Source organism: Asterias amurensis, chromosome 7, assembly GCF_032118995.1.
Source record: "Asterias amurensis chromosome 7, ASM3211899v1".
Taxonomy (NCBI): Eukaryota; Metazoa; Echinodermata; class Asteroidea; order Forcipulatida; family Asteriidae; genus Asterias; species Asterias amurensis.
The window spans coordinates 23,020,604-23,030,796 of record NC_092654.1 but is presented as its reverse complement, the minus strand read 5'-3'; the positions used below and the strand labels follow the sequence as shown (position 1 = coordinate 23,030,796).

Genomic DNA, 10,193 nt, shown 5'->3' with positions numbered 1-10,193 from the left:
CATCGCCATCTTAGAAATCATAATAACTCAACATAATTCAAAACGGACACTTGGTGTCAAACTAGACAACCATTCTAACTTTAATTCTGATGATTTTAAAAGTCCAATTAAAACAAATGTAGACTTACAGGTGGGAATATACTTTGTTAGTTGTAATATTAAGTAAGACAATTGTTTCCTTTGTGCAGATAAAGGTAGGGAGGTCATTTTATTATCTGCACGTTATAAAACAAAAAGGCGTTAACTAATACGTATGTGAGGGCGCTGTTCATTAATTGAAAACGTGATTTGAAAGCGACTCATTGAAAAAGTGGGCGGGAGTTGGTGTGATGTGGGGAAGCAATGAATGGCACATGAACGGGATAAAAAAAACTAACTTTAATGTTGTTTGTCTCTTTTTAAAAGAACATGGGGACTACATAAGGTTCAGTGGGCTAAATGTTAATGGACACAAGTTTATGTTACTTCGGATATTCTTTGGCAGTTATCAAATCAGGAAATTCAGAAGGAACTGACAGTTCAGCTGCATGCACTAAAAATGAGATAGCTCTTTTTGTGTAACGACTCATGAAGAACAAAACTATAAAACAATAGATAGATTACACTGGGGGGGTGGAACAGATTAGCAGTTTTCTTTTAAAGTATAGCAAATTACCTTGTAATGTGGGATACTAAAGGTTGTTTATATGTTCACCATAATGAAACTTTCAATGTTTTTTAGACAATTTTTTTTTAACACTTTATTTTATAAAATTTAATTTAGTGTCCAGTTTCCCCATTATTTTATTTGGGCAAAGATGGGTCGCATAATACGTACATATGGCAGGTCAACGAATAATTGAAGTGGAACACTTGAAATAATATTTCTTTTGGGGCAAGATGGGACAAAAGGTGTGTGCCCATTATAGTTTTCCCAAACCAAAGCATATAGGTCCACCTGTAACTTCGAAACAAGTTTGTATTTATTTACGCCTAAGGATTTCATGCATCGATGTTTTTGGCAACATCGCTTGTATTTTTTTTCATACAACGATCGACTATCAATGTAATGGGGTCTCAGCGTCACTACGGTTGTGTTGGGTTGTGGGCCTGTTGGGTGTTTTCGTCATTTCGTCCCATCGTTTAAGGAACGCTTCTGAGGTGAACAACATCCTCTTCGGAAACATTTTGACGATGATCTCTTTAGCTTTGTCCTCAAAATTTGGGTCGCCTGCAGAGGAGGAATTTTAAGAGGCACAGGACACGTTTGGTACTAAGTTACCCAAAATATTAGCACCAAAACTTACGGTAAGACCTACGGTGCGCAAGCGGGCTTTGGGAAGTATTATAACAAAATAGTGGGAAACGACTCCCTCTGAAGTACCGTAGTTTCCGATGATGTAATTTCTCACAAAAAATATTGTAATCATCAACAAATTCAGGATCTTAAAGCAGTTAAAGTAACTATTGTAGGAAGGTAGGCCTACGGTGTTTTTCTTTAATTATTCTCTCGCAACTGCGATGACCAATAATTGAGTCAAACATTTCACAGATTTGTTATTTTACGCACTTATAATTGGGATACACCCAGTGAGAATAATGGCCTTTGACAATTACTATATTTGTCCAGTGTCTTTAGCTAGGTACAAGTTAACCGACTCACCCTGCACATCACAGATGTGCATAAAACTTACACGGTCTAATGATGACGATAGTAGAAAACATCCCTTGAAATATTATTATTTCTGTATGAAATTTCATATTTGATGAGAAATAAATAATCTAATTTCGCGTTCGCTCAGTGAGCGTTTTATTAAATTTTTTTTGGCATTGATGCAATGCAAAATTTGTAATCGGTTTATCACTATTCTCTCGTGACCCAGATGGCCGATCGATCTCGAACTTGTACACGTTTGTCAGTTTATGTGTATGGTGGATTACATAAACTGCCAGCAACCTTTCTGCTAGCAAAACCAATTCTGTAATATTTAAAAGACAAATCTTATCAAAGTCTTCTCAAAACCCCAGGTTGTGACGAATTCTCATTATAACACAATCCATAAAATGCATGATCCCAACAAAAGTACCTGTCAAAAGTAACTATGGGAAGGTACACCTTTGGTAATTACTCAAAACAACTAGGCCTATTATTAACTTAAAAACTGACTTTGATAACGAGCAGTGGAGAGCTGCTGATAGTAAACAACATTGTGGGAAACGACTCCCTCTGAAGTAACGTAGTTTTTGAGAAAGAGGTAATGTCCTACTAAAGTAATAAAAGACTTGTATAATCTATAGCAAGAAGTTTTTTATTTCTATCTGAAAGCACACACATTCGTCCAACAAGTGTTTTTTTTTCATCGTTTTCTCTAAACTTCGATGACCAATTGAGCCCAACTTTTCACAGGCTTGTTATTTTATGGTTATGATGGGATACATTAAGTGAGAACACTGGTCTTTGACAATTACCAAACGTGTACAGTGCCTTTAAATAAACGATGATGAAACGCAATGACAGACTCAAGTGCAATCATACTTCTTACAATCAACGTTATTCTAATTCTGAATAGCTGTTTTATTTGTCACCTTTCTTCTCTCTATAGAAGAAAGCAGAATCTACTTAAACAAGCCACACTACAGTGTTTTACGTTTGTTAAAAATCCAGCAGCACCACTTAAATACCTTAAAAAGAAAAAATAATAGTTACAATCCAAAATTAACAACTCTACTTTGATAAATAAGTATACGTGATATGCATTATTTGCTTTAGTTTTTGTTTTGTTTTACAATTATAAGATGCACAAGTTATTCTAGTTATTTTTTTTACAATAATTAACACTACGAATTCAAAAAAAATCAAGAACTTTGAAGCTGAAACACTTTGGGCAAATCGTGTTTTGTGAATACATTTTTTTCTGCTAAAAATGAGATATAAACCAGATGGAATCTAACTGGTATATTTTGGAAGAAAATTACGCCATTAAGCATGGTGAGGTTCCATTTTGTTCCTTCATGTTCTTTAAACAAATCTACAAAAATCTATACTCTAAAAACAATGTTTAGAATTTCAACACATTTCTTAGCATAAGTTTTGTATCCACTTTTTTACATGTATAACCTTTATGCTTAGATTCTTGTGTGTGTTTGAAAGCTACAAATTATTTGAGGCGTCAAAATGACGAGCATGTTAATCATTTAAACATGTTTAAAAACTGGGTACAATTTACTGTGTTTGAACGCCAGCATTTTTTTGTTTGTTTTTTGTTTTACATGTGATTCTAAAATGATTGATATAAATATTTAAACATTAAATATTCAAAATGGTTTATCTTAACCCAGTTTCATATAATTATAAACAAAATAATCAGAGACTTACTGTCATTTCAGTATAATTAAATTAAAATGGAGTTTACATTTGTTTTATAAACTACTGAAAAATAAAATCCACAATATTTCTAAAACGTTGGGTAAAAAACATGGAAGAAGTTAGCTTTGTTATAATACAACATTTTTAAAATCACAAAGAGGAAGGGAGAAACACAAACGATGGTACGACTTGAATGAAAAGAAAAAAGAAACATTCAAGTGTTAATTTGCTTTGGTTAAACTGAAATTCTAAATGAAATTTTGCTAATTGAAAGAAGAAAGACACTCTTGCAGTTAACATTAATTATTTTCAAAATAAATTAAAATGAAACAATTGATTTTTTTCCTTTTACCTTTTTTTTTTACAAGAAAAACTTTTAGGGTTGACAAATCATGGTTAGTGATATGTAAAATAAATACACAAAAAGGTTGGAAAGTCTCAACGGTTCAAATATAGAAACAGAAAGAGACAATGAAATTCTATTTTAAAAAGGCCTCCTCTGACAGTCAAAGTTATTATTATGAAAGTGAAGTTCCTGAGGCTGTGAAAAAAAAATCAATTTCGTACTCTAATATAGTTTGATTGATGTGTGAGTATAGAGAAACTTGATCCCTCTGGACAAAATAATATTTTTTTGTTTTCTGTCTTCAGGCATGGAGCAAACAAAAGTGTTTTACAAGCCTCTTGCGTATGGCTTTCTTGAATTTGCCACAATCAGAAAACATAACAGAAGACAAAGGGGAAACATGAAAACAGAATATTCATCGAATATTCCCAAAGAAGTGCCGAGAAATTTCAACCTGTTTTCAGGTTATAAAACAGGAAAAACTCAATCAAACCGATTTAGTTTGATTAAAAACCATAAAATTAATCATGTTGATTAAGGCACATGATTTAAATGTATTGCTCATTTATTTGTTTTTTATTCTACATAAAAATACATATTTTTGGTAAAATTTGTTCAGTGGTTATCAAAATTACTTGTCACTTTACCAAGCATACAAAATGTGACCCTATGATAGCTTGACCCTACAGCAAAACAAAAACATATTAATGTTTGGGAGGGAAAACTAGTTCCACCAGAGCATCGAGTCTGACAAAACATCAATCCCAACAATAGAGGGGGCTATACACATTTGTGTTATTTATGTTGAGTTCTGATGATAAGTCTGTATTAAAATTGGCATCAATGGCTATGGCTGTTGCCAATTACGTCATATACTACAGTGCATGATGACCTGGAGGTCAAGCCGTAGCCAATTCAGATATTAAGCTGTCTAAAATTGGTGGCTGCATCTGTAGCTAAGGCTGTTGCTAAGGGCAACCTATGCAACATGTTGAAGACTTTGACATGTGATCAAGCAGTAGCCATAGTTGTTTATACACAAACTTCACTTTACCTTCAACAAAAATGTATCAAGCGCAATCAGTTTGGATGCTTTTTAAAAATGACTCACAAATTTGAACCCCTTTATCGCTCTAGTGGTACATTTTCAATAAATCTACAAATTTAGTTTAATAATTACACTACTAAGCTACTTTTAAACTGCATATCAGAGCGCCGACTAAATCAAAGGCTTCCCTGGGCCAAATTTCATAAAGCCTCAAGGCACACAAATTTGCAAAGCATGACATTTCTTCCTTGATAAAAACAGGATTATCAACCAAATTTCCATGGTTGCACATTGCTTGTTCCTGGTATTCAGCTGTTGCTTGCTTATCCTGAAAATCACATGGAAATTTGGTTGGTAATCCTGTTTTTATCAAGGAAGAAATTTCATGCAAAGCACATTTTTGTGCTTACAGGCTTTATTAAATTGGGCCCTGGTGATAAACATGGCAGATAATGGAATACAAATCACTGGAGATAAAGGGGGAAACATAAATAAATACAAATTCAGAAGTCTAGGTACAAGACGATCTGTTGCAGTAAAGTACAGACATCATGAAAACAGATTTAAATTCTTTCCGCAAATTGTTTCAAGAGGAAGGTACAGCATTAATCTTAAACCAACGATCAACTTATGAAAATGTGTGTTAGTTAATACAGCTATGTCTAAAAACTGGTGAAGATCAGGATTTTTAATGGCGATGGGTACAGAAAAAACTGTTTTTTTTGTAGATAAAAATTTGTTTTTGATTTGTAGTAAAAGTTTGGATTTGACCATTCTGTTGACCATACAATTTACAAACTTCATTCTTTCACCTGAACATTGTCGCTCTACTACAACAACACAAAATCTTCTTTGTATAACTCACTCACTCTAACAATCCCAAAACTTCTGTGAAAAATATAGCTATATAATGTTGTTAGTGTTGCATTTTGTTTATACAATTATAGAAAAACCCTAAAAGTTAAATTTTTAAAAAATGTATCTTTTTATAACTCGAAACACACACTGCAGATCATGTCTTGAAATGGAAAGCACAGTCAAGAGTGACTCGTCATCTGTTGCTTGTACCAAAAATCACAGAAGGAAAGAGGGTTTCAGCAAAATTTATCTTTCTTGGAAGGTTCTCAAAGACTCATATTCATAATGTTGTCTGTTTTTACTGGACATTCATTTAAGGTTTGCAGACAACATTGGAAGACCAGTATCTGCACCTAGTGTGACTCCACACATACAGTGCATGAAATAACAAACCTGCGAGTCAAAAAGTGAAGAGAAAAAAACCTGGTATGTTTTATCTTTAATGTATTCAAACATCGACCCGTTGTTTTGGGGGTCTTTAATAGGCCATTTCTCAATTTAGACAGAAATATATTTCTCTGGAGGATTGGTACTGATGTGCAAGGAGATTCTGTCCCCCAATTCGAAGAACTGTGTACAAACTTTTTGTGATAGCGCCCTCTTTTGAATTATTCTCCTAAAGCATTTCCCATGGGGGACAGGATCTCTGGAACAGATTTCCCTAAGACACCTTCTAGAACTTTTTAATCAGTTTTCTTTCAGATTTGTTTTTTAAAGGGAAGGTACACGATTGGTAATTACTCAAAACAAATGTTAACTTGACTAGGTAACAAGCATTGGAGAGCTGTTGAAAGTATAAAACGTTGTGAGAAACGGCTCCCTCTAAGGTAGTGTAGATTTTGAGAAAGAGGTAATTTCTCATTAAAATATTAAAAGACTTCTATATCTTATCTCCACCATGCAAAGTTTCAAATCCTACTTAAAAGACTTCTAGCCAGAAGTCTTTTATTCCTATCTGAAAGCACACAAGTTCATCCAACAAGGGTGTTTTTTCTTTCATCATTTTCTCGCAAATTCGACGACCAATTGAGCTCAAATTTTCACAGGCTTGTTATTTTAATGCTTATGTTGGGATACACCAAGTGAGAAGACTGGTCTTTGACAATTACCAAACGTGTACAGTGCCTTTAACCATTCCTGTAATTTGTCTTTCAAATAAAACATGGTATTTAAATGTCCAGTTTAAACTTTTGTATGTTTTTATCAATAAGTCAAGTTGTTTCATTCAGTATTTAAACAGAAAACAAATCTGAAGAATTGGTTTTAGAATTCAGTCACTGCATCCGCTGGTCTTTGGTAGAAGCAACAAATTTGAGGATTTCTATATATTTATGTTTTTTTTTAATGAATAAAAGTGATATAAGTTAACTCTAAGATTTAATAAGTATTAAACATCAAATGTGCACCTAAGTTATCCAACGAAATGCAAACCCATAACTGTTTTAAGTGTCTTGCTTCGTCATCTTAAAGGGACCCTTTTGGATGAAGACACAAGACGGCACATCACTCTCATAGCCCGCCAAATCCGAACTACACCTTAAAATTGGCATACCATAATTAGTGACTACATGTGCGTTATGTATGCAACCTAGAGTGGACAAAAAATCTCCTCTTTAATTTTTGTGCTGTGAAAATTCACAGGGGTGGGTGTCGGAGGGAGGATAAAATTCAAAATGAGTGATGTCGTGTTTGTTTCAGAGAACCATAAAGTCACAATGACTGAGACAGGGTTCGGACCTGTCGCTCTTCCAAACAAGCTTTCTCGTTTAATGAGTGAGACTTTACCAAACACTTTACCACAAAATGTTCATCTAGTGAATGAGATTTCAAACAAAACTCAAATCCTCCAGCCATTTTATAGTTCTCAAGCTAGTGATAGATATTTCAGATATTTTTGGTGTTTGTTCGTGTTTTTGGGGGTTTTTTTTTGTGAAGCTCAAAAAAGTTCTACAAAAATAAAAACCATGCAGATGCACAGAAGGATTTTTTTGTAAACAATTGGAAGTGGTTAAGGCTTTATGGGATGTATCAATCAGTACGTTAAGTAACCAATGGCAAACAAAGTTGCTTCCAAAAACGGGAACAAGTTTCTTGTAAAACCTGGTGGTTTTTATGTAATATAAGGGGGTCACAATCATGGGAGAACAGCGACTATGATCCAGAACAATAATTTAGGTGTACCTGTGTGGCAGGAGATTCTGTCCAATCGAAGGTACTATCCCCATACGGAAAACTGTGTACAAACGCCTTCTGATAGCGCCCTCTTTTGAATCTTCCTCCTTCAGCCCATCTCCGGGTGACAGATTTCCCTTTGACACTGGGACTAGTGCATTCTATTGTGACACCTTACCACTTGGAGACTTTCCAACACTAGGTGGCAGCAGACTTACCGGGTAAATTTCCATTGTTTACGTCGTTCTGAGCATGCGCATAATTCTGAGAACAATGGCTTTACCCGGTAAGTCTGCTGCCACCTATCGTCCCAGAAAGTCTCCTATAGGAAACGGTACCTTACACTCTGTTTGCTCTGAAGGAAACTTTGAGATTCTTGGAGAGGAGGACCCAGCAGTAGGAAGTGACTGAATCTACTAGAGACGAACTGCTGCTGTCTTGACCACTGTTAAAGCTTGATCTATTTACATCAATTTGTTTGTTCCTGAAAAAAAAGGGAAAAAGAAGAAGAAAACAGTCAATAATGAGGTGTGTTTATCAGCATAAATAATCAAAATTAAGAGGGTGGTCTAAGCCTATGATAGAAAGTTGTTAACTTTTTAGTGTTTTAACCTCTGCCACTTTTAAATTCAGTGTTTATTGTTCATAAGCTGTTATAGATTTTTAAATTTCTATTAATTTATATGTACATTTTTATGAATGTGTGTGTGTCCACTGGAATTGAAGGCCTTCGGACCACAGTTTTTAAGTAAACTTTATAAATTTTGGGCAATAAATGATGTACATGTAGGTTTTCCCAGCCAATTTCAGCAAAAATTTCACACGTTTGCATTAACCCGCATCGATATTCACGCAATTTCACCTAATCCACTCAAACTAGGCTTTCGTTTTAGCTATGAATGCATTCGATTTCGTTTTTGTGCAGACATGATTTTGTTCTTCTCATTCAGATTCAGATTTCTTCTCATTCACATTCAGATTTCAGTCTTTATGTAGCATTTATAAGCATTCAAGACTACACTTTGACTATACTACATGTAAGTTGAATTTCCACAACCTATTTACACTTTATGAAATTAAATGGTTGCTGCTATTTTTTGCGAAATTGAATGAGTCTTATGGCCAAATGAAATTGAAAGATCTCATTTTACCAGTGAATGCTCAACTGGTGAAAATGATTAACTCGCAGGGTGTTAAAATGAAAGGGATTTTTTGTTGAAATTGACCGAGACAACCTTTAATAAAACAATACAAATGGTTGATTGCAAGCTGCAAGTTTCATATAACCAGATAATAACAGACGTTTATTAAAATAAAGTGATCGTTCTGTCACAAAGAGCCGTTTCATCAACGCTACCGGAAACAAACGACATCAGACGTGAATAACGATAGTGATTAGTCTGGTATCCTTCAGGACTAATAAACGTGACATTATCTATGAGGACTCAAACCAGACTCTAGAATGACTCCTGCATACTTCTGCTCCCGACGTCACTCACTTATTAATCTCCTTAGTCTTAGGGTTGAGATGGTCAATTTATCCAACTGTTCAGTCCCAGACGAAGCTCATAAAACAAAAATGCTGATTATCTCATCCATGATGGGGTAAGTAAATGGGGGAAAATGGCGAGTTGCCAGGAAGGGTCACAATATCAAATTTATAATTGGTATTGAATGTTCACCTAACCTCTAGAAAATATCCTCATTATTCTGTGCTGCACATTTCAACATGGCATAATTTTATAGAGCTGCTTAAGCAAAAAACGTAGCTGAGCACAACACAATTATGCTTACTAGAATAAGATAACCAAGCAAAACATCCATGTACAAACTGTGACTGTATCCTGTTTTAGTGTTGCTTAGCGGCAAATGTTTAAGCAATATTTTCTGCTTAAGCAGCTTTATTGAGTTAGGCCATGTTGCACTGTAAATCACTGTCAAATAAGGATGGGTTCTGAAAGTAAGGTAAACATGAATACAAATTATAATTTTGATATTGTGACCCTTCCACAAAAATGTTCACAGGTTTATTTCATGTTTATGGTTGATCACACAAAATATGAACACTGTCTGCGACTATTTCATCAGCTCTACAAATTCTGTCCAATATCTACATAGGATCTTTTAACATCTTTAAAATTGCGGTACCCACTGGTAAGGATTCAAACTGCCTCTATCCATCAGGCTAGCTTGATGGTCTAGTGGTAATACATCTGCTCTAGCAATGCAAAGGTTGTGGGTTCGAATCCCACCCAAGTGATTTACCTGTGGTTTTTTTCACAGACCTCAGGAAAGTACTGAGTATAAAGTGCACAGTACACATTGGTGTAAGGGTGAAACCAGACCTCATTCTTTATCTCCAATACAAAAATTAACATCAATTAGGTAGAATTTGAAATTTTGAATGGTGCGAGTATAATAAG

At 34.7% G+C, this 10,193-nt stretch overlaps 1 protein-coding gene across 2 annotated transcripts in view; it reads right to left on the bottom strand.

Moving 5' to 3' along the window:
• Positions 1 to 2,530: 2,530 nt before the first annotated feature.
• LOC139939508 (uncharacterized) overlaps positions 2,531 to 10,193 on the bottom strand; it is a 38,036-nt gene continuing 30,373 nt past the window's right edge. For both annotated transcript variants that reach the window (XM_071935475.1, XM_071935473.1), the window contains one exon: positions 2,531 to 8,254. The gene's annotated coding sequence lies outside the window, so the exon portion shown is untranslated. The remainder of the gene's footprint in view (positions 8,255 to 10,193) is intronic.